Source organism: Stenella coeruleoalba (genome assembly GCF_951394435.1).
Source record: "Stenella coeruleoalba genome assembly, chromosome: 7".
NCBI classification, from domain to species: domain Eukaryota; kingdom Metazoa; phylum Chordata; class Mammalia; order Artiodactyla; family Delphinidae; genus Stenella; species Stenella coeruleoalba.
The window spans coordinates 51,462,903-51,484,782 of record NC_137153.1 but is presented as its reverse complement, the minus strand read 5'-3'; the positions used below and the strand labels follow the sequence as shown (position 1 = coordinate 51,484,782).

The following is a 21,880-nucleotide window of genomic DNA, read 5'->3' as shown; positions in this document are numbered from 1 at the left end:
CAATTTCCATTCTTCTCAGGTTTCAGATACATTATTCTGATACGTACTTAGGACTTTTCTCTGCCTTTGTACCTATAACTACTTTTGCTACAGACAAGCACCTCAGTTTGCACATGACCTCGTCTACCCTGGTCACCACAGGACTTGGTAACTTGGTGTAAATAACTGGTTAATACACCTAAAGGGAGAAAAGGGAACCCTCTTGCACTGTTGGTGGGAATGTAAATTGATACAGCCACTATGGAGAACAGTATGGAGGTTCTTTAAAAAACTAAAAATAGAACTACCATATGACCCAGCAATCCCACTACTGGGCATATACCCTGAGAAAACCATAATTCAAAAAGAGTCATGTACCACAATGTTCATTGCAGCTCTATTTACAATAGCCAGGACATGGAAGCAACCTAAGTGTCCATCGACAGATGAATGGATAAAGATGTGGCACATATATACAATGGAATATTACTCAGCCATAAAAAGAAATGAAATTGAATTATTTGTAGTGAGGTGGATGGCCCTAGAGTCTGTCATACAGAGTGAAGTAAGTCAGAAAGAGAAAAACAAATACTGTATGCTAACATGTATATATGGAATCTAAAAACAAAAAATTTCTGAAGAACCTACGGGCAAGACAGGAATAAAGATGCAGGCGTAGAGAATGGACTTGAGGACACAGGGAGGGGGAAGGGTAAGCTGGGATGAAGTGAGAGAGTAGCACTGACATATATACACTACCAAATGTAAAATAGATAGCTAGTGGGAAGCAGCCACATAGCACAGGGAGATCAGCTCATTGCTTTGTGACCACCTAGAGGGGTGGGATAGGGAGGGTGGGAGGGAGACGCAAGAGGGAGGAGATATGGGGATATCTGTATACGTATAGCTGATTCACTTTTCTTTACAGCAGAAACTAACACACCATTGTAAAGCAATTATACTCCAATAAAGATGTTAAAATAAATAAATAACAAAAATACACCTAAAGGGTTTGTTTTGGCCGTACAAGGTTGAGGACAGGTTAAAAAAAAATTATAAATCTGTCTCAGCCAAAAAGTGCTTGGAGACTGGTAGGAACGGCATCAAGAAATTTATGCCATCACATGGCTTTTCTTTACTCATCTGCTCCAAATGAATCACCCCTCTCTCATCCAGGTACAGTTGCTCCAGCTTGTCTCAGTCTATACGGTTGGCCATCTGCATATTTGAATTACCCTAATAATAAAAAAAATTCAAATGAACAAATCCAATAAAGTAAAGAATTTCTAAACTGGGCTAGGTATTTTGAAAAATAAATACAAATGATTTCACTTTTTTAATTCAGAATATGCTCAGCCTAGAATGATATTTAGCTTCCCAGAAGGAACAGAGTTTGATTAAAGAAAAATATGCTTTTATGAATCCAAAAGGAACACAAGTTAAATTTGGTAAATGCAGACATTCTTATGAAAGAGGAACAAAAAACAGAAATCAAATGAGAAAATAGCCCCAGATATTAACATATGAAGGAATAAAAAAGAAGCTTCTCTGCTTCCAACTTAAAGTTTTAGAGTTAAGAGCAAATAAAAAATCCTTAGCTCATTTATGTGACTTGATTACCTTTTCAAAATGTAAAACAAAGAAAATCGTCGAGAGTAGATACTGAGAAATGGAAAATGTTTCCATGCAGCATTTTCTATTTTAAAGAGAAAATCTTACTCAAAGAGAAGTACATAAGCAGAGATCAGTAGCTCTGATATTTACCTTTCCTTGTGGAACAGATTACAGCAACCTACAATATCCGATTAGTTGTCTACACGCACCCCTACGGTTACCACTGCTGAGACAGCTGTACATAAACCCATGCAGGAGTGACTTTGTAAGGGAAGAAGATGCAAAAGTCTTCATACACTCTAAGAGATATCCAAGGCCCTATTCTCCTGAAAACAGGATGTGAAGATTATTACACAGTAGCAGAAGTGTCCCTTGATTTCACTCCAACATAAGAAATGTAGAAACTGAGCTAAAAGATAGATTGCTTAATAAAACAATTGATAAACACAAACCAATGGGGATATATACAAAGGAGAATGGACTATGACAACCCTAGGAGATTGTTTAATATAATGTCAAAAGCTACCAATATAAAAGACTCCAATTTACTCCTGTCTCCAGATTCTGGAAAAGCTTTTGACAGTTAATTGGAAGCTTTTATTTTTGACATTGAAAAGCATGGGCTTGCCACAAGAATTCATTTCATGGGCAGAAACATTATCTGATCATCCAAAGGCCAAAATTAAGGCTAATGTATATAATTGGAGACCCTTTCTTTTTTTCTTTCTTTTCTTTTCTTTTGACAAGGAAGCAACCATAGGTCATCCACATTTTCCTCTATTATATGGTTCATCAATAGAAGCTCTGGCAGGCAAGATGAAGGAATAAAATGGGGTACTTAAGGCCCACAATTTTATTGTGAGTAGATAATGTGGCTCAATTCTGGGTTGCATGTAGACTTGTGAAATCCACTTCTCACGAGTCAAGTGGGAGGCCAAATCCCCTCTCCTAGTGGAGGGGCCTATTTGGTTTAGCTCAAGAGGTATTTTCCTCTTAGGAACAAGTTCTTTATTGCTAAATAAAGTTGTGTGTTACAGATGGTGACTTCTTTGTCTTTGGAAGCAGTAACATATCCTAATTTCAGCCTATTTCTATTGTTCTTGACCAATTTTTTCCCCAGAATAATCTCTATGGAACAGAAGAGTAATATTATCTTCCAGTAATAGATTTTGTTATTTATTCTAATTTTTTTTGTAATCAAATGTATAAAGAACTCAGATTATATAAACAAAAAAACACATATGTTCAACAAATCATAAAGGAAGTATAGTAGAAAATTGCTTTATAACTAGTTGCACCTAAGAAAATACATGTAGTGGGAGATGTGGTTTATTGTGCAGTCTTATCCTTTTCTTAAACAGCTTTATTGAGCTACAATTTATATACCATGCAATTTTCTCCTTTAAACTGTACAATCCAATGGGTTTTGGTATATTCAGAGTTGTGAAACCATCACTGCAATCATCTTTAGACTATTTTATCTCAAGGAGAAATCCCAGTACCCCCTATTTCCAACTCTGAAAACTGTAGGCAATCATTAATTCACTTTCCGTTTCTGTAGATTTGCCTGTCTGGACACTTCATGTAAATGGAATCATATGATACGTGACTTTTCATGTCTGGCTTCTTTCACTTGCATAATGTTTTCCAGATTCTTCCATGTTGTGACATAAATCAATATAGTTCATTCTGTTTTATGGATGAATGACACTTCATTGCATGGATATACCACATTCTGTTCATCCATTCATCTGTTAATGGACATTTGGGATGTTTCCATCTTTTGGTTGTTAGGAACATTCACGTACAAGTTTTTATGTGAACATGTCTCCATTTCTCTTGGCTTTGTACCTAAGAGTGGAACCCCTAGGTCATACAGTAACTGCATTTAAACTTTTTAGGAACTGCCAGACTGTATTCCAATGAGGGCTACACTTTTTTGGATCCTCACAAACACCAGTTATTATCTGTCATTTTGATTATAGTCATCCTAGTGGATGAGAAGTAGTATCTCATTGTGGTTTTTATTTGTATTAATATGGTGACTAATGAAGTTAACCATATTTTCAGTTGCTTATTGGTCATGTGTATATCTTTTTGAGAAATGCCTATTCTGACCTTTGCTCATTTTAAACTTTGTCTCCTTACTGTTGAGTTTTAAGAGTTCTTTATACATTCCAGCTACAAGTCCCTTATCATATACATGATTCGCAAATATTTTTCCATTCTGTGGGTAGTAGGTTGTCTTTTCACTTTCTTCATAGCGTTCTCTGTCCCACGAAGTTTTTAATTTTGATTAAGTGCAATTTACCTATGTGCATTTAGTAGCATGTCTAAGAAACAATTACCTAATCCAAAGTCATAAAAATTGACACCCAAGTCTATGTCTCTCCTACCCATTCCAATGTGGTCTTTTTATGCTTTGTGGAGAGCAGTTCATCTAGTTTTCAGATCTTTTTCAGAGGAAAATGATCCATGCGTAGCTGTAGATTTGGTGTGTCCGTGGGAGGAGGCAAGTTCAGGATCTTCCTGTGCTGCCATCTTCCCTTTCTTATTCCCAGCTTTGTTTTTTTTCTTCAAGATTGTTTTGGATGATTCATCCATGTGAATTTTAGGTTCAATTTACAAATTTCTGCAAAGGAGTCAGCTGGGATTGGGATAGGGATTGTGTTAACTCTACAGATCAAAAGATCTGAGGAATGAGTCATCTTAAAAATATTAAGTCTTCTGCTCCATGAAACTGGGATGTCTTTAATCTCTATACAGAGATAATTTAATTTCTGTAATTAAACTCTTTAATTTCAGAGTTGTTTAATTTCTTTCAACAACTTTTTTTTAGTTTTCAGAATATAAGTTTTGCACTTGTTTTGTTAAATTTATTCCTGAGTACTTTATTATTTTTGATCCTATTGTAAATGGAATAGTCTTCCCAATTTCATTTTCAGATTTTTATTGCAAGTATCTAGAAATATAACTGATTTTTGTATATTGACTTTTTAAAAAATTGGCTGAATGCATTAGTTCTGAAAGATTTTTAGTGACATAGAGACTTAGAATTTCTATATACCAAATCATATTATCTGCAAATGATAACTTTGCTACTTCCTTTCCAATCTGAATGTTTTTTTTTCCTTTTCATTTCCTTGCCTAATATTCTTAACTAAAATATTTGAAGGAAAGTGGTGAGACCAAACATCCTTGTCTTTTCTTAGGGGAAAATCATGCAGTCATTCATTATTAAGTATGTTGTTTCTGGATTTTTTTTGTAGCTACCCTTTATCACATTAAGGAAATTCTCTTCTACTTATACTCTGAGTGTTTTTATTATGAAAAGGATTTGGGTTTTGCCCAGTATTTTTTTGTCGTATATTGAGATGATTATATGGGTACTGTCCTTTATTATCTTGATATGTTATATTACATTGATTTTTTGGACGTTAAAGCTATCTTGCATTCCTGAGATTAGTGCCACTTGATCATGGTTTATAATCCTTTATATATATAGTACTAGATTCAGTTTGCTAGTGTTTTGTTGAGGATTTTTGCAACTAATTCCTAAGAAAACTATAGACCAATATCTCTTATCTTGTGATGTCTTTCTCTGATTTGAAATGGGGTAATACTGACCTCATAGAATGGCTGGAAATGTATTCTCTCATTTTCTATATTTTGAAAATGTTTGTGAAGAATTGGCATTAATTCTTCCAACATTTGATAGAATTCACCAGTGAAGCCATCTGGGCCTGGGCTTTACTTGTTAGAAGCATGCTCAAATTTTTTAATTTCTTTTTTTTAATCAAGAAAATGCATTACCTCACCTAACAGAAAAGCCCAGAAGTACACTAGCTTTGGACATAATTTAGTCCAGAGGATCATGATATCATCAGAACAATGGCTCTTTTTTTTTTAATTGAAGTATAGTTGCTTTACAATGTTGTATTAGTTTCAGGGGTATAGCAAAGTGATTCAGTTATATATATATATTTTTCAGGTTCTTTTCCATCATAGGTTATTACAAGATATTGAATATAGTCCCTGTGCTACACAGTAGGTCCTTGTTTATCTATTTTATATATAGTAGTGTGTATCTGTTAATATCAAACTCCTAATTCATTCCTCTCCCTGCCTTTCCCCTTTGGTAACCATAAGTTTGTTTTCTACATCAGTGAATCTATTTCTGTTTTGTAAATAAGTTAATTTGTGTCATATTTTAGATTCCACATATAAGTGATACCATATGATATTTGTCTTTCTCTGATTTACTTCACTTAGTATGGTAATCTCTAGGTCCATCCATGTTGCTGCAAATGGCATTATTTCGTTTTTTTTTATGGTGAGTAATAATACATTGTATATATGTACCACATCTTCTTTATCCATTCATCTGTTGATGAGCACTTAGGTTGCTTCCATTTCTTGGCTGTTGTAAATAGTGCCACTGTGAACATTGGGGTGCATGTATCTTTTCATATTAGAGTTTTTGTCTTTTCCAGATATATGCCCAAGAATGGGGACTGCTGGCATATGGCAACTCTAGTTTTAGTTTTCTAAGGAAACTCTATACTGTTCTCCATAGTGGCTGTACCAATTTACATCCCCACCAACAGTGTAGGGGAGTTCCCTTTTCTCCACACCCTCTCCAGCATTTATTGTTTGTAGGCTTTTCGATGATGGCCTTTCTTACTGGTGTGAGGTGATACCTCATTGTAGTTTTGATTTGCATTTCTCTAATAATTAGTGATGTTGAGCATCTCTTTCATGTACCTACCTATAGGCCACCTGTATGTCTTCTTTGCAGAAATGTCTGTTTAGCTCTTCTGCCCATTTTTCAATCGGGCTCTTTGTTTTTTTGATACTGAGCTGTATGAGCTGTTTGTATATTTTGGAAATTAAGCCATTGTCATTGGCAAATATTTTCTCTCAGTCCATAGGTTGTCTTTTCATTTTGTTTATGGTTTTCCTTTGCTGTGCAAAAGCTTACTCAGTTTCTGCAGTTTGTTCTTTCTAGAAATTTTTCCATTTCATCTAAGTTACTTAATTTTTTGGTATACAGTTCTTCATAGTATTCCTGTGCAACATTTCACAGGAATTGTATTAGAAACACATAGTATTCCTTTTCAACATTGACTGGAATCCATATTACTGTGTTTTATCTAACAAGTTAATTTTGTATGTGTGTGTGTGTGTTATTCGGACCTCTCACTGTTGTGGCCTCTCCCATTGCGGAGCACAGTCTCCGGACGCGCAGGCTCAGCGGCCATGGCTCACGGGCCTAGCCGCTCCGCGACATGTGGGATCTTCCCGGACCGGGGCACGAACCCGTGTCCCCTGCATCGGCAGGCAGACCCTCAACCACTGTGCCACCAGCGAAGCCCTAATTTTTTTAATTGAAAAAGATTATTTTATTTTTACTTTCCCTGGTAAGAATCTAAAATGAGAGTTCTCACTTTATAAAGCTGCAACTTCACTATGATACAGAGACACCCCAAGTCATCAGCTGGGCCTTTCCTGGTGAACAATTGAGTTGCAGTGAACGTTGAACATATATACTGGGGAGTATAAACTGAGTTAGCTATTGTTTTTCACCTGGCAGAGTTTGGACTGGAAAATTTTGAATCCAAAGCCAAATTCCTATTTTCTTAATTTTTTTTAAACTTTAAAAAGTTTTTTGGTTAGAGTACAGTTGATTTACAATGTTGCGTTAATTTCAGATGTACAGCAAAGTGAATCAGTTATATATATACATATACCCACTCATTTATTTTGTTTTTTTGTTGTTTTTTTTTTTTGTTTTTTTTTGCGGTATGCGGGCCTGTCACTGTTGTGGCCTCTCCCGTTGCGGATCATAGGCTCTGGACGCGCAGGCTCAGCAGCCATGGCTCACGGGCCTGGCCACCCCGCGGCATGTGGGATCTTCCCGGACCGGGGCATGAACCCGTGTCCCCTGCATCGGCAGGCGGACTCTCAACCACTGCGCCACCAGGGAAGCCCCCCACTCTTTTATTTTTAGATTTATTTCCCATATAGGCCATTACAGAGTATTGAGTAGAGTTCCCTGTGCTATACAGCAGGTTCTTATTAGTTGTCTATTTTATATATAGTAGTGTGTATACATCAGTCCCAATCTTCCAATTTATTCCTCCTCCCCCTGACCTTATCCCCTGGTAGCCATGAGTTTGTTTTCTACATCCATGACTCTACTTCTGTTTGGTAAATAAGTTCATTTGTACACTTTTATTTTTAAGATTCCACATATAAGCAATTTCATACAATATTTGTCTTTCTGTGTCTGACTTACCTCACTCACTATGACAATCTCTAGGTCCATTCATGTTGCTGCAAATGGCATTATTTTGTTCTTTTTTTTTATGACTGAGTAATTTTCCATTGTATATATGTACCACATCTTCTTCATCCATTCCTCTGTTGATGGACATTTAGATTGCTTTCATGTCCTGGCTATTGTAAATAGCGCTGCAATGAACATTGGGGTGCATGTATCTTTTCGAATTATGGTTTTCTCTGGGTATATGCCCAGGAGTGGGATTGCTGGGTCATATGGTAGTTCTATTTTTATTTTTTTAAGGAACCTCCATTACTGTTCTCCATAGTGGCTGTACCAATTTACATTCCCACCGACAGTGCAGGAGGGTTCCCTTTTCTCCACACCCTCTCCAGCATTTATTGTGTGTAGATTTTTTGATGATGGCCATTCTGACTGGTGTGAGGTGATATCTCATTGTAGTTTTGATTTGCATTTCTCTAATAATTAGCAATATTGAGCATCTTTTCATGTGCTTTTTGGCCATCTGTATGTCTTCTTTGGAAAAATGTCTATTTAGATCTGCCCATATTTTTATTGGGTTTTTGTTTGTTTGTTTTTGATGTTGAGCTACATGAGCTATTTGTATATTTTGGAGATTAATCCCCTGTTGGGTGCTTTGTTTGCAAATATTTTCTCCCATTCTGAGGTTGTCTTTTTGTTTATGGTTTCCTTTGCTGTGCAAAAGCTTTTAAATTTAATTAGGTCCCATTTGTTTATTTTTGTTTTATTTTCATTATTCTAGGAGGTGGATCAAAAAAGAGCTTGCTGCAATTTATGTCAAAGAGTATTCTGCCTATGTTTTCCTCTGAGAGTTTTACAGTGTCTGGCCTTACATTTAGGTCTTTAATCCATTTGGAGTTTATTTTTGTGTATGGTGTCAGGCAGTGTTCTAATTTCATTTGTTTACATGTAGCTGTCCAGTTTTCAAGCACCACTTATTGAAGAGACTGCCTTTTCTCCCTGTATATTCTTGCCTCCTTTGTCATAGATTAGGTGACTATAGATGCATGCGTTTAACTCTTGGCCTAACTATCCTGTACCATTGATCTATATTTCTGTTCTTGTGCCAGTACTATACTGCTTTAATTATTGTAGCTTTCTAGTATAGTCTGAAGTCAGGGAGCCTGATTCCTCCAGCTCTGTTTTTCTTCCTCTAGATTGCTTTGGCTATTTGGGCTCTTTTGTGTTTCCATACAAATTGTAAAATTTTTTGTTCTAATTCCGTGGAAAATGCCATTGGTATTTGATAGGTATTACATTGAATCTGTAGGTTGCCTTGGGTTGTATAGTCATTTTCACAATATTGATTCTTCTGATCCAAGAATATTGTATATCTCTCCATCTGTTTGTGTCATCTTTGATTTCTTTCATCAGTGTCTTACAGTTTTCTGAGTACAGGTCTTTTGCCTCCTGAGTTAGGTGTATTCCTAGGTATTTTTTGTTGTTGTTGCAATGGTAAATGGGATTTTTCTCTTTCTGATTTTTCATTGTTAGTGTATAGGAATGCAACAGATTTCTGAGTATTAATTTTGTATCCTGCAACTTTCCTGAATTCATTGATGAGCTCTAGTAGTTTTCTGGTGGCATGTTCAGGATTATCTGTGTATAGTATCATGTCATCTGCAAACAGTGACAGTTTTACTTCTTTTCCAATTTGGATTCCTTTTATTTCTTTTTCTTCTCTGATTGCCATGGCTAGGACTTCCAAAACTCTGTTGAATAATAGTGGTGAGAGTGGACATCCTTGTCTTGTTCCTGATCCTGGAGGAAATGCTTTCCATTTTTCACCATTGAGAATGATATTTGTGGTGGGTTTGTCATATATGGCCTTTATTTGAGGTCGGTTCCCTCTATGCCCACTATCTGGAGAGTTTCTTTTTTTATCATAAATGGGTGCTGAATTTTGTCCTAACAAGTTAATTTTTGTGTTGCATCTATTTTTTTTTAATCTGTATTGGCTATTTGCATGTCATCTTCTGTGAATTACCTGTTTTTTTCTTTGCTCTGTAAGTCTATTAGTTTGTTTTATTTTTATTAGAGTTTATTTGTATATTAGTATTAGTACTAGTCCTTTTCCTGTTATACAGATGCAAAAATTTCTTCTGGTAAATTACTTATTTTTAGTATATATGTAATGTCATCATTCTTGAAGATTTTAGTTTTGAAATTGCCCATTTTGTTAGCTTTTACCTTCATGATTTTCTTTGTGTTTAAGAAGGCTTATCACATCTGAAGGGATTAAGATATTCTTTACTATTTATTTTGTAGTGTTCTCCACATGTATGTTTGTAATCTATTTGAAACTAGCTTTTATGAATTCTGTAAGTTGAAAATCTTGACTTTACCCTTGTATATATAGCCAATTATTTCCATAATTTTATTGAATATTTATTCTCCACTGGTTTGAAATGTTAAATTGTATAATATTAAAGGTTTTTGAATATATATTTAATATATTTTCCCACATATTCATAGGTTGGGTTTTGTTCTCTTAACTTAGTTATTTTTAACTTAAAACCCAAATAGCAATATTCTAATTACAGTAGTTACATACTATGTCTTGATGTTTGGCAAGAAAATATTACACTTTTGATTCTTTATTAAAAATTTCTTGACTACTCTTAAAAATTTAATCTTTCATATTAAATTTAGAATATGTATGCAACTATACCTGAAAAATCATATTGAGATATTGACTGTAATTTACATGAATTTAAAGGTTAATTTGTGAAAACTTGACAGCTCTACAGTATTGAATCTTCCTACCCAGAAACATGAAATATTCTAGTAATCAAGTTTTATTTTATATTATTTCATAAAGTTTCATTTTCTACATGATTATTTGAATATTACTTAATTTTTCCTAAATATTTCATAATTCTTGTTTCTACTGTTCCTTTTTCTACTACACTTTCCAATTCTCATCAGGGTTTTGGATTTTTATATATTGATCTTAATATTGCCTCTTTGCTTAATTAATTTTTAAAATAATTCACCAGTTGGTTTATTGATATTTATAAATAGACAATCATCATCTATCAGCAATGATAGTTTTGTCTCTTCCTCTTCCAAACTTTGTTATGTATCTTTTTCTAACAGTTCAGTTTCCAATAGTATCTATTAATAGCAGGGAATGTATTTTATGCCTGTTTTTAAAAGAGAATGCTTCATTGATTTACCCTTATATATGATATCTGCTGTAGATTTCTGGTGGAAATTCTCTATCCTTTGTCAGATTAAGGAATTTATACACACATACACATGTAGATATACTCACAGGATATAGATCAAAATGCTAAGTATGATTTTTTAAGTGTGATTTTTAGTTTTTTTCCTTATTTGCAATTTTTTAAAGTTTTATTACTTTTGCAAAATAAAATAAAATTTCACTCTTTTAGGGGAAAAAAACCATTTCATATGTGCATTACTCTTCCCAAGCTATCAGAAAAGGCACAAATTGTCAATGGTATAGTCAGTCTTCAACTATCTGCATTATGATAAGGTTTCCCAAAGTTTGTTCCTTAGGATGTTCCTTATATTCCTTGTAAAAAAAGCTTTTGTGGTCCAATAAATTTAGAAAATTAGTGGTAAAACAAAGTTTAACATGACTTTTTAAATGCAAGTTTTCTTGGAATCTTTAATATACAAATGTGAAGAGTGAAGCTGCAACAGGAGAATGTAGAATCTAGCATATATTTCAGGAGCATCTCTTAACCAGTGTGTCAGTCTTCACTATAGTTCAGTCGACTTCTCATGTTGTTGCTGTTTGTAAAACAACAGTCATGGTTATCTGTGCCTAATTGAGCACAATTTATGTCAGAAGCACTGTGCAAGACTAACTTGTATCAGTAGCTCTCTCTAGAGAGCTCTACACTTACTTGTCTTAAAAAGCAAACCAAGGAAACCAAACAAATTAGTCAACTCTATTCTGCCCTCTATAGAGTATTGGATCAGGTGGTATACATGGAGAGGATAAAGCATGCAGTGTTGAAGAATGACTGTGGCCCTCAAGGAGTTTCCAGTCTAATAAGACTTGTATCAAGTGATCCAAGGGAATAATAAGACCACTGAAACCAGTCTTTTTTTTATCAAATGAGGACACGAACACACAGATGGATTGGTGAAGAGTCCAAGTTCACAGAAAGTGGAATGTCAGTTGGGAACAGAACAGATTCATTTGACTACATTTCCAGTGCCTTATTTAATTGACCTGACTTCCTCTCTGACAAAGTAGTTATAAATAAGAGATTAGCTGTTGGGATGAGAAGAAATGAGTGAGTGGGAGCTAAGAATTTTAAAATATCAAAATAATTTAATTGGATCCTGAATGAATTAAGATGTGTGGGAGTCCACATTATACCCCAAATACTAAGTCTGCAATAAAGCCAATTTAAAAATAATTTAAACAAGCTAAATAGAATGACTGTCTCATGTTAATAAAAAGAATGCAAAAAAATTACAGTGAATGTGTTGAAAAGAATTTCATTCACATCAAATCATAATTATTAAACTCATATTTCAACAAGAAATCTTGTTGAAATCAACTTGAAGTATGAAAAATGATAGTGATCTATACCTAATTTGAAATATAGGTATTACTGGACAGAGAGTAAATGTATTGGTTTGGTTCCTTTCTAACGACCAACATATTTCTGAAGGTGACACTAGCTTTTTTTCCCAGTGATGAGTTCTAACTACACAGTTGTGGGTTGACACCTTTGTGAAACCTAATGCAGAGGGGAAGTGTTCAGGTTTTTTTCTTGCTTTCTCCCTCCTTTCTCTCCTTCTCTCTCAACTTTTAAGGTTCTCTCTTTTGCCCTTCAAGAACTGAGTGAGCCATTCTTGTGCTTTGACTATACATATCCCCCCAACTTCCATTCTCTTAACCTCTTTTGATCCAAATGAATCTCTGGCATCCAGTAAGACTTTTTACTCCTTCCTTGGGAGGCAGCTGGTACTAGGAGTATAACCTTGAGCACATACTGCACTGCAGATTCTCCATAGTAATAACTAACTTTTGAGATTGTAGTAAACGAATGACACGTGGAATTAAAACCAATATACGATTGCAGTCTTTATCTGGGAGGGAAGGTGGGACAATCAGGACAGAGCAAAATGGTCCTTTGTTTTCTCTCATTATTCCTGGGTTTCTTACGTGGGCAGTCAGATGTTTAAGGCCTTCTTTCAGTACAGGATTTCCATGGCTTAACTGCTTTCTAGAGAATTCTACTTCTCTAGTTGAGAGGTTAATTTCCTTCTGCATAGATCAAAGCAGCCAATTCCTGATGCTGGAATGACTCCACTGTCCCCTCTTGAACCACTGAATGCTACCCAGGCACTCTCGGGCTTTGAGCTTCAAAAAGAAAGCCCACTGAGGAGATTGATTGATTGGGGAGAGACATTTAAAGCAATTACCAGCGTCTTCTCATTCTTCCTTTGGGCAAGTGTTAGGGTTAATGGGTGAACCAGCAAATGGCTAAGAATGACATTTTTGTGGCCCTTAGCTCCTGAAAGTGCAGGATATTGGATGCTCCTGTTTCAGAAACAACTTCAGCTCCTGATTAAGGAATCAGGCAGAGTAGCCTCCTTCTTTGCCCAGTTTCTTTTCTCTTTTCCCTCAGTGCATTGGAAGAATTATTTACTTGGCTTAAATAAAAGCAACATTACTTATATTTGTTTGTGCTGTCTGACTTCATGCGCAGTGAACTTATGACACTATAACAATTATATTATTATGTATAAGTTGGATTAACTTTGTTATAAATTACATATAATAGTGCTGAGTTTTATTTAAATGAAGCTAATGGTGTTTCTCATCAAATGTAATTATTTGACTTTTAAAATTGAGGAAATTTCAGAAGTTGGTAATAAAACTTGTTGCAATGAAGTGCTGAATAAGGACTAAACTATGGATTTATTTATTCATCCATTCATTTATTCATGAGCTCAGTTAACATTTATTCAATGCCTGATACTGTATTAAGAGTATGAAAGCCATGGGTCCACAGTCTAGGAACTAACAGTCTAAGATGGGAGACATATAAGTAAGCTGACAACTGTAACACAGTCTGATGGGTTACTAGATAAGGGTGTATGAGGGGCCCCTCAGCCTCACTGAGGGGCAGGGCTGGTGAGATCAGGAGGCTTCCTGGAGTAGATTACACTGGAGCTGAATCTTAGGTGACATGTAAGATTTAACCTGGTAGAGAAATGGGGGTGAGAGAGATGCAGGCAAGGAAAAAGCATCATTAGAGGCATAGAAGCAGGAAACGACACGGCATATTTAGAGCACTCCAAATATTACTTTGATTACAGACTGGTGGGAAGAGTGTTTAGTGTGGTTGTAGACTAGTTTGTAGTGAAGTGGAAGAGATGACGTCAAAGAGAGAGGCAAGAGCCAGAAGATAGAGGGCTTTGGATGACTCTTCCTTAGTAGGAAAGAACAATCCATGTAACATGCATTTCAGTTTCTTGGCCAGAAGCTAGTCTGTTATGTAATGCATTTTCATGGTGATAAGTATTTACCATGCTCCCACTGTGCACCTAGAATTGTACTCTGTCCTGTGATGAGTATATTTGCTACAAAGAGGTCTCAAAGTTACCATCTCAGCTTGGGTTTTTATGTATAACATAAAAATTAGGAAACTATAACTGGTAAAGTATACACATCTTTTTTCTAATTACATGTTCTATATTTTTAAGCAAAATCTATTATCTATTAATCAGTTGAAATACATCTGGGGTCTTGATTGAAGTTGATCAGTGTCTTTCCAATATGAAGCATCTTTAGAGTGTTCTTGTAGTTTTGCTTTTCAGTTAATTTGCCAAAGCATAGAATCTCCAAAATGTAGGAGGATAATCTCAATGGTATAATGTTAGGGAGTTTCCAAGACACACAGATACTCATAAATTAGGAAAAAAAATTTATTGCTGTCATGTGATGGTGAGGAGGTAGTAGTCCTTCTTTAATATGATCTGTGCACTTATTCCTGCTACCACAGTTCTGCTTTTTTATTTTGGTTTGATAGTAATCATGCCACTGGATACCACATCTCTGGACACTATTTTGGTAGCCTCGAGGAGCAGAGAAATCTCATCTTAGTTGTGAACCTCTCTACGTAAATTTTGTAATATTCTCAGTCAACTGTTGGTTGAAAATCAACTTTACCACAGATGATTTGTACATGTTGTTTCTAAACTTGAGAACACCATTCTAGGATCCCTGATTTTCAGGTTAGGTAGCCATGGCCATGAGAAGCAAAATAACAGTCCTTATCTTGAAGCCAAAGCTTTTCCTCCTACTCTTCACACACACCCTCACAAGGAACATTGATTCTGTACAGATCAGGCTGGTCTTTCTTCACAGAAGGCTACAGGCTTCAAGATTTTTCTCCTTCAACTATTTCTTTAAATGGAGATAGAAGTTACATACCATAAAATTCACCATTTTAAAATATACAGGTCAGTGGTTTTCAGTATATTTTCAAGGTTGTACAGTACTTCATCATCTAATTTGAGAAGATTTTTATCCCAAAGAGAAACCTTATACCCATTAGCAGTCCCGCCCATCCTCCAGCCCCTGGTAGCCACTAATTTTCTTTAGGTCTCCCTGGATTTTCCTATTATGGACATCATATATAAATTGAATAATACAATATGTGGCTTCTTTAGCATAATGTTTTCAGTGTTCATCCATGTCGTAGTATGTATCAGTGCTCCACTCCTTTTTATGGCTGCATAATATTCCTTTGCATGGATAGACCACAAAGGATAGACTGGATCAACAAAGGATAGAATCCTTTGTTTATTGATTTGTCAATTGATGTTTGGGTTGTTTCTACTCTTGGCTCTATTGAATAATTCCGCTATGACTTTATGGTTTTAGGCTTCCCTAGGAACTGATTATCAGAGGACATATCACCTTGTCGTATAACTATTGTCTCTTCTGCCATTTTGTAAACTGTAAGTGCACAAAGCACATATAGCTTATTAGCCATTACATCAAGCATAGTCCATCCATGTAAGAAACATACAAATAAATAAAGAAGGCAGTTCTCTAGCTCTAGGTGAGAACTTTGAACTGCTCATCTAGCTTGCCTCATGTCACTTAACTTGAGGGGCTGTATTCTTCACTCTGTTTAGAGTGTGTGCTTGAGGTTAAGGATTCTGCTCTAGATTTTTCCTGCCATTTTTGATTGTTGGGAGAGAGGAGGTTACGTTGATACAGCAGCCTCATAATTTGTGTGGTTGAGTGGAGTGTTAACACCTATCAACAGAAGTCCCAGTAAAGCTGGATTTGTTTTGACAGTTTGTGCTGGGAGCATTTGGGACATTTATTAGTAAGGGAAGTAGACCATGATCCCAGGTTTGTCTGTTGTCTTGCCAATTAAAACTGCCTGCCTGGGCATGTGTCACAGTCGCCCAATGGGATTCTTCCCAGTGGGGACACTGGAAAAGTTCATCAGTGTTTAAAATTTATTTTCCCCATTTGCTTCTCTCACTCGCTCTTCGCCTAACTCTTCATTGATTATCTCTGAACTCTTTTGGGCAGATTTTCTGTGTTGAGTGCAAAATGTTGCCTAACTCCCAATTCTCTCTTTCAGAGATAAGAGGATTTAATTAGGGTAAAATCATCTCCTATATTTGTTGCTTCAAAGAAAGCCCTTGTTGTTGGGGCCTGCCTGTCCTTTGGGACACCTTGCTCGGGTGCTCAGACCCATTTCTCAGTCTTGAGCCCGGCCAGAGCTCCGGAGGAACACTGGGCACTGGGGGTGGGCTGTACTGGCAAGTTTGAATGTGGCAAGTGCTCTGGCAGCCTTTGCTTTCCCCTCCCTCCTGCATCTGTCTCCTCCTTAGCCTAGTGAGAGAGACACGAAGGGAGAAGGGAGCTGCCAGGTTTCCTGTGTGCGTGTCTGTGGGAGGGAGATGCGAGCGCTGGCAGCCATGAACTAAGTGGGCTCCCTTCCATCTATCTTTTCTGATTAAATTGAAGCAGATTCAAGCTGCTGCCTGTGAGCTGTGATGGGAGCCATAGCTCACAGACAATTCCTGGAATGACTGTTCTCGACATTACACCCATTTCTACCCCGAAGCAACTTACAGGCTGAGGGGGTTGAGAAGTCTAGAGCTGTCTGTAGTGTATGCTTGGTATTTGGATGATAATTTCCATGTACTATTATATAAACTTCAAAGAAAATACTGTGAAAATAAAGATGTCCTTGAAACTATAATGTGTGTTTTGGTGTGGCATCCCGTGGCTTCCAGTTTTATGCCATTTTACTGCTGTTGACATCTCCTGTTTGGGGGGAGTTGGGTTTGGCTTCCAAGTAGTTGTTATTAAAGGCTATGAGTTAAAGACCCAGTGTATCCCTAGGTTCATTAAGATGTGGGGAATGCCTTGTTTCATTTAAACTTTTGTGCCTGATTATTGCAACAGATTCCAGATCCTTCCAGATGATTCTATAAGCATTTATCCTCTTTTACATGAATTCTTAATTTCCCAGTCCAGTCTAGGGGAAGACTGTCAAGAATCGAGGTAGCAGTCACTATGACAATAAAAGCCTATTTTGAGTCTGAACCTTGATGGTGAAATTTCTGGCAAGGCCCTCCCACCTCCTTCCCCTTAAGCAGGATCCTGACATAGCTCATCAGCTCTTGTTGGAGCAACTATAGGTCTGCTATAGGCTCTGGGGTTAATCTCTGCTCCAACCATAGAAGGTGTTAACGGCTGTCAGCCTTTCTGCAGCTCACTTCATAAGATGTCGCTGCCACACATGTGGGCACCGTCACTCTTCCTGTTGCTTTGGGACCTCCTGTTCCCCCAGTCATTGTTCTTGCTTCCACGTCATTTTAATAACTGCTGAAGCAACAAAGAGTGCTCCAGTAAAATTCTTCTGTTTTCATTTTCTCCATTACTCAGAGGGTTTCTGGATTTTTAAAATTAAACTTTGAGGTTAGGCTCCCACTTTCTAGAGAAACTTGAAATAAATTCTCTTGGGATGTATCAGAGGAGATTTCAGAGGCATATTTCTATACTGCCCCTCAAAGTAACCTTCTCTAGTAATCAGAGCCCCAGAATAGATACGAGGCACTTCAACTCTTTCATATATCAGTATAATTCCCTCATCTTTTAAAAATGTCAGGATCTCTCCTTAGACACACAAAATTCCTTAGTGCTAGCCTTCCTAAGCGGGAAGGAAAGACTTCCAGGTGCTCACAAAAGGATTGCTGGTGGCTTTTTTCAGGATAAACTGTCACACTCGGGTAACAAACAACCCTAAAATCTTGGTGGCTTAAAACACAAGGTCATTTTTGCTCATAGATTCCTGACCATAGATAAGCTATTGTAGTTACTTAGAGGCTTAGACTGAGGGGAGGCTTCATAATCTTACGATGCCTCCATCATAAGACACGATGTCCAGGGCTTACTGCAGTAGGGGAAGAGAACAGGTGAACACAGCTCTTAGACATTCCCTCTGGGAACTGATACATGTCACTTCTGTTCACTTTCATTGACCCAAGAGAATCTTTGAACAGGAATCTTGGTGAATTCTGAAAGTGAGGGGATGAGGACTTAGCCAGCAAGTAGCTTGGGAAGAGGATTGAGTGGCCTGGAAGGGATACATGATAAGGCCAGAGGTCCCACAATTGATTTTCTGCTTATAGCATTTATCATTTCTTTCAAGGGAGGCTAAGGAAACTGCAATCAGTAGGCACGAGTCCTGGAACAAAATGATGCCCTTGCAGAGGTAAACTGATGTGGAACTTCACTCTGTGAGCGTGAGATGCCACAGGAGTGGCTGGAGTGGTGGAACGTGGCCCATGGGGCCACTAGGCTGTGTCTCTCGTACTCGCCACCATCGAGGGATTACTGGAGACGGTGGGGATCCTTGAATGCCGAATGCCGCGCAGTCCTGCTTACTGAACCTGCCTGGTGAGTACATACCATCTGCCCGTAGGAAGGACGGCACTCTCTGTGGGGTGGAAGTGAGAGTCCCCAGTGAACATGAAGCCGGTCCACTTAGACGGTGACTTTGTGAGAGGTACGTGCGTGACACATCTAAAACTTGCTTCGAGTAAAACCAGACCATAGGAAAAATGCAACTTTTTAAATGGTGTAGGATTTTCAACATTGACTAATACTTCTCTAAACACTTCTATTATTGTCTACTATCTCCTTTGGTTCTCAGAAAGTATATGAATCATTTTAGCCTCCTCGCCTGCTTGATCTCCTTAGCACTTACCACCATTTAACAGTCTAAGTATTTTGCGTGTTTATCTTGTCTGCCTTACCCACTAGAATTGAACCTCCCTGAGGCTGTTTTTTGCCAACTGTTATATCCTCAGAACTGAGAATGGCACCTGGCATAAAGCAGGCCCTCATCAAATATTTATTAAATACATGAATGAGTAGTAGTAATTCTACTTGAAGCTAGTTTCAGAGCACAAGGATGCATGGTGATGCTTTCAAACATTGCCGTATCTTCTGTGTTAAATGTGCTGATTATGGAAAAGTTTCCCGATTTACCTTCATTCACTCTTCGATATTAGATACTTTTTGAGCACCTACTAAATACCAGGCATTGTATGCATCAGTGAATAAAACAAAGATCCCTGACCTCATAGAGCTTCATATTCCCAGGAGTTGGGGTGGAGAGAGACAGTCAGCAAAGGTAATAAATCATGGAACCGTCTGGGCAGTGACACACACGTGGAATGAAGATTAGGTGATGGGAACTGGAAGTGCGGGGGATGGGTTAGAGGGCAGCAGAGCATTAATTTAGGTGCTGAGGGGCAGCCTCGGGGGCTAGGTGAGAGTCTATCATGGAACTTGAAGGAGGTAAAAGAGTGGACCTCTCCAGGGGGCATGGTGGGGTGGAGAGTGTTCTGGGAGGAGAAGATAGCTGGGGCTAGGGCCAAGGCAGGAGGTTTGAAAAACAGTAAGGAGGCCATTGTGGCTGCTACTGAGAGAATGGAGGGGAAAAGCAGTAGAAGATGGAGTCAGAATGGGGGTGGGGCGGGTAGGGCCTCAGAAGCCCCTATAAGGACTTGACCTTTGCTTGCAGTGAGACGAGCTGCCTTGGGAAGATTCTGAATAGAGGAATAACATTACGTGACAGAGGTGGACATCCCTCTGGTGGCAGTGTTGAGGACGGGTTCTAGGGCTGGAAGGCTAGAAGCCCTCAGGCCTGTGTGAGGCTACAGCTGAGTCCAGGCTAGAGGAGATGGTGGCTTCCAGGGGGCCAGTGGTAGCAGAGGTGGTAAGAAGTGGTCAGATTCTGTAAGTATTTTCCGGATTCGCGTCTGGTGGCTGCTTTCCGCCTTGCCTAATTGTTGGTAGGGGCATGTTGAGGAACACAGTGAAGCCACTGGGGTCTGCCTTCCACACCCAGAAACTCCTCTCTTGACACGCGGTACCTTCCTCTGCCGAGCCCCTTCCTCTCTTCCGAGTGTGTTAGGTCCCCTTGCGTCTCCTTCCATATCAAACAACAGCACTTATTTATTGGAGGATTATGGTTTGAAATTCACTTGCATTGCTAGCCTTCACTACTTGAATTGTTTAATATAAAATATGTGCTCCTCCTTCTGAAGGAACTTCAGGCATCACTAGTGTAAAAGGAGGAGTATGGCCTCGGAGCCCAGCTGCCCTGGCTTTATCAACTAATGCTTCTTACCTTTTAAGTTTGGCCCCTGAATCCCAATGGCCGCTGCATAGGTGAACCTTGAAACGATCCTAATTTCATATTTTTAGTATCATGGGAGAGGGTCAGAAGAGTAAGCCTGGGGGTGCTGTGTTTTCATGAGCAGATGACCTGGACTAGGGCAGTTTGAGGCTGGATGTCGTTGCTCTCGGGAAGGAAGGGACTCACGTCATTGGCCAGAAGACGCTTTCCCTTCAACCACTGACATCTCCAGCCCCTACTCCCCTTTCCAGCTCTTCTCTCTTTCTTTTCCTTATTTCTCACTCACCAGATCAAAAATAAACCCAAACTTTTCTCATGGTCTTGTGTTGAGCACCTTAACTGTCTGATACTTTTAGGGTCTCACTTTTTATCTCAAGCAAAGGTAGTTTCCTCACAAAGAAGGATTCTGATGCCAGGTATTACCATAATTTTTTTATAATCTCATTACATGTGTCACCTAAGTGAAATAATCTCCTTCCCTTCCCTTCTTAACCCAGAAACTAGGAGTCTTACCTAAGTTCATGGAATTGTTCAGTGGCAGAGTTAACACAGGAATTCCTTTCTGCCTTCATGTACTTTCCTCAGTTTGTAATAGGTGTTCTGCAAAGCCAAGGATTCGCAAGTCATGCTTGTGGGGCACAGTCAGGTTATGATAAAATTAAGACAGGAAAGCGACTGGGGTTTGAAGGTGTGTTGTGTGTTGCTGAGATTTAAAGAAGCATGGAGAATAAATACTGGAGATTCTCAACTAGCTCTGGGAAAGGGACTAAATTCCTAAGTGCTACTTTTTTAAATGCAACCGTTTCTCCTTTATTTGGCAGAACTGCATGGGACCAAATACAAACTTCCAGGGACTTTATATATTGTAATGAAGTCACATCTCACCCCCAGTTTCTTTGAATGTGCACAGATGGCCCCAGTTTTACTTCTGCAGGACTATAAAGGCATACCTCCTCAGGCATTGCAGGTTCGGTTCCAGACATCTGCAATGAAGCAGGTCACGTGAATTTTTTGGTTTGCCAGTACACATAAAAGTTATGCTCACATTATAGTCTATTACATGTGAAGTAGCATTGTGTCTAAAAAAGTACATACCTTAATTAGAATACTTTGTTACTAAACAATGCTAGCCATCATCTAAGCCTTCAATGAGCCATAAACTTTTTGCTGGCAGAAGGTCTTGCCTCCGTGCTGATGGCTGCTGATTGATGGTGGCTGAAGGTTGGGTGACTGTGACAATTTCTTACAATAAGGCAACAATGAAGTTTCCTGCCTCGAT

At 38.0% G+C, this 21,880-nt stretch overlaps 1 long non-coding RNA gene across 1 annotated transcript in view; it reads left to right on the top strand.

The window, feature by feature from the left end:
• LOC307189361 overlaps positions 1–18,882 on the top strand; it is a 122,914-nt gene extending 104,032 nt beyond the window's left edge. Inside the window, exon 5 of the long non-coding RNA XR_013829168.1 lies at positions 18,604–18,882. This is a non-coding gene — a long non-coding RNA (uncharacterized lncRNA). The remainder of the gene's footprint in view (positions 1–18,603) is intronic.
• Positions 18,883–21,880: the final 2,998 nt, after the last annotated feature.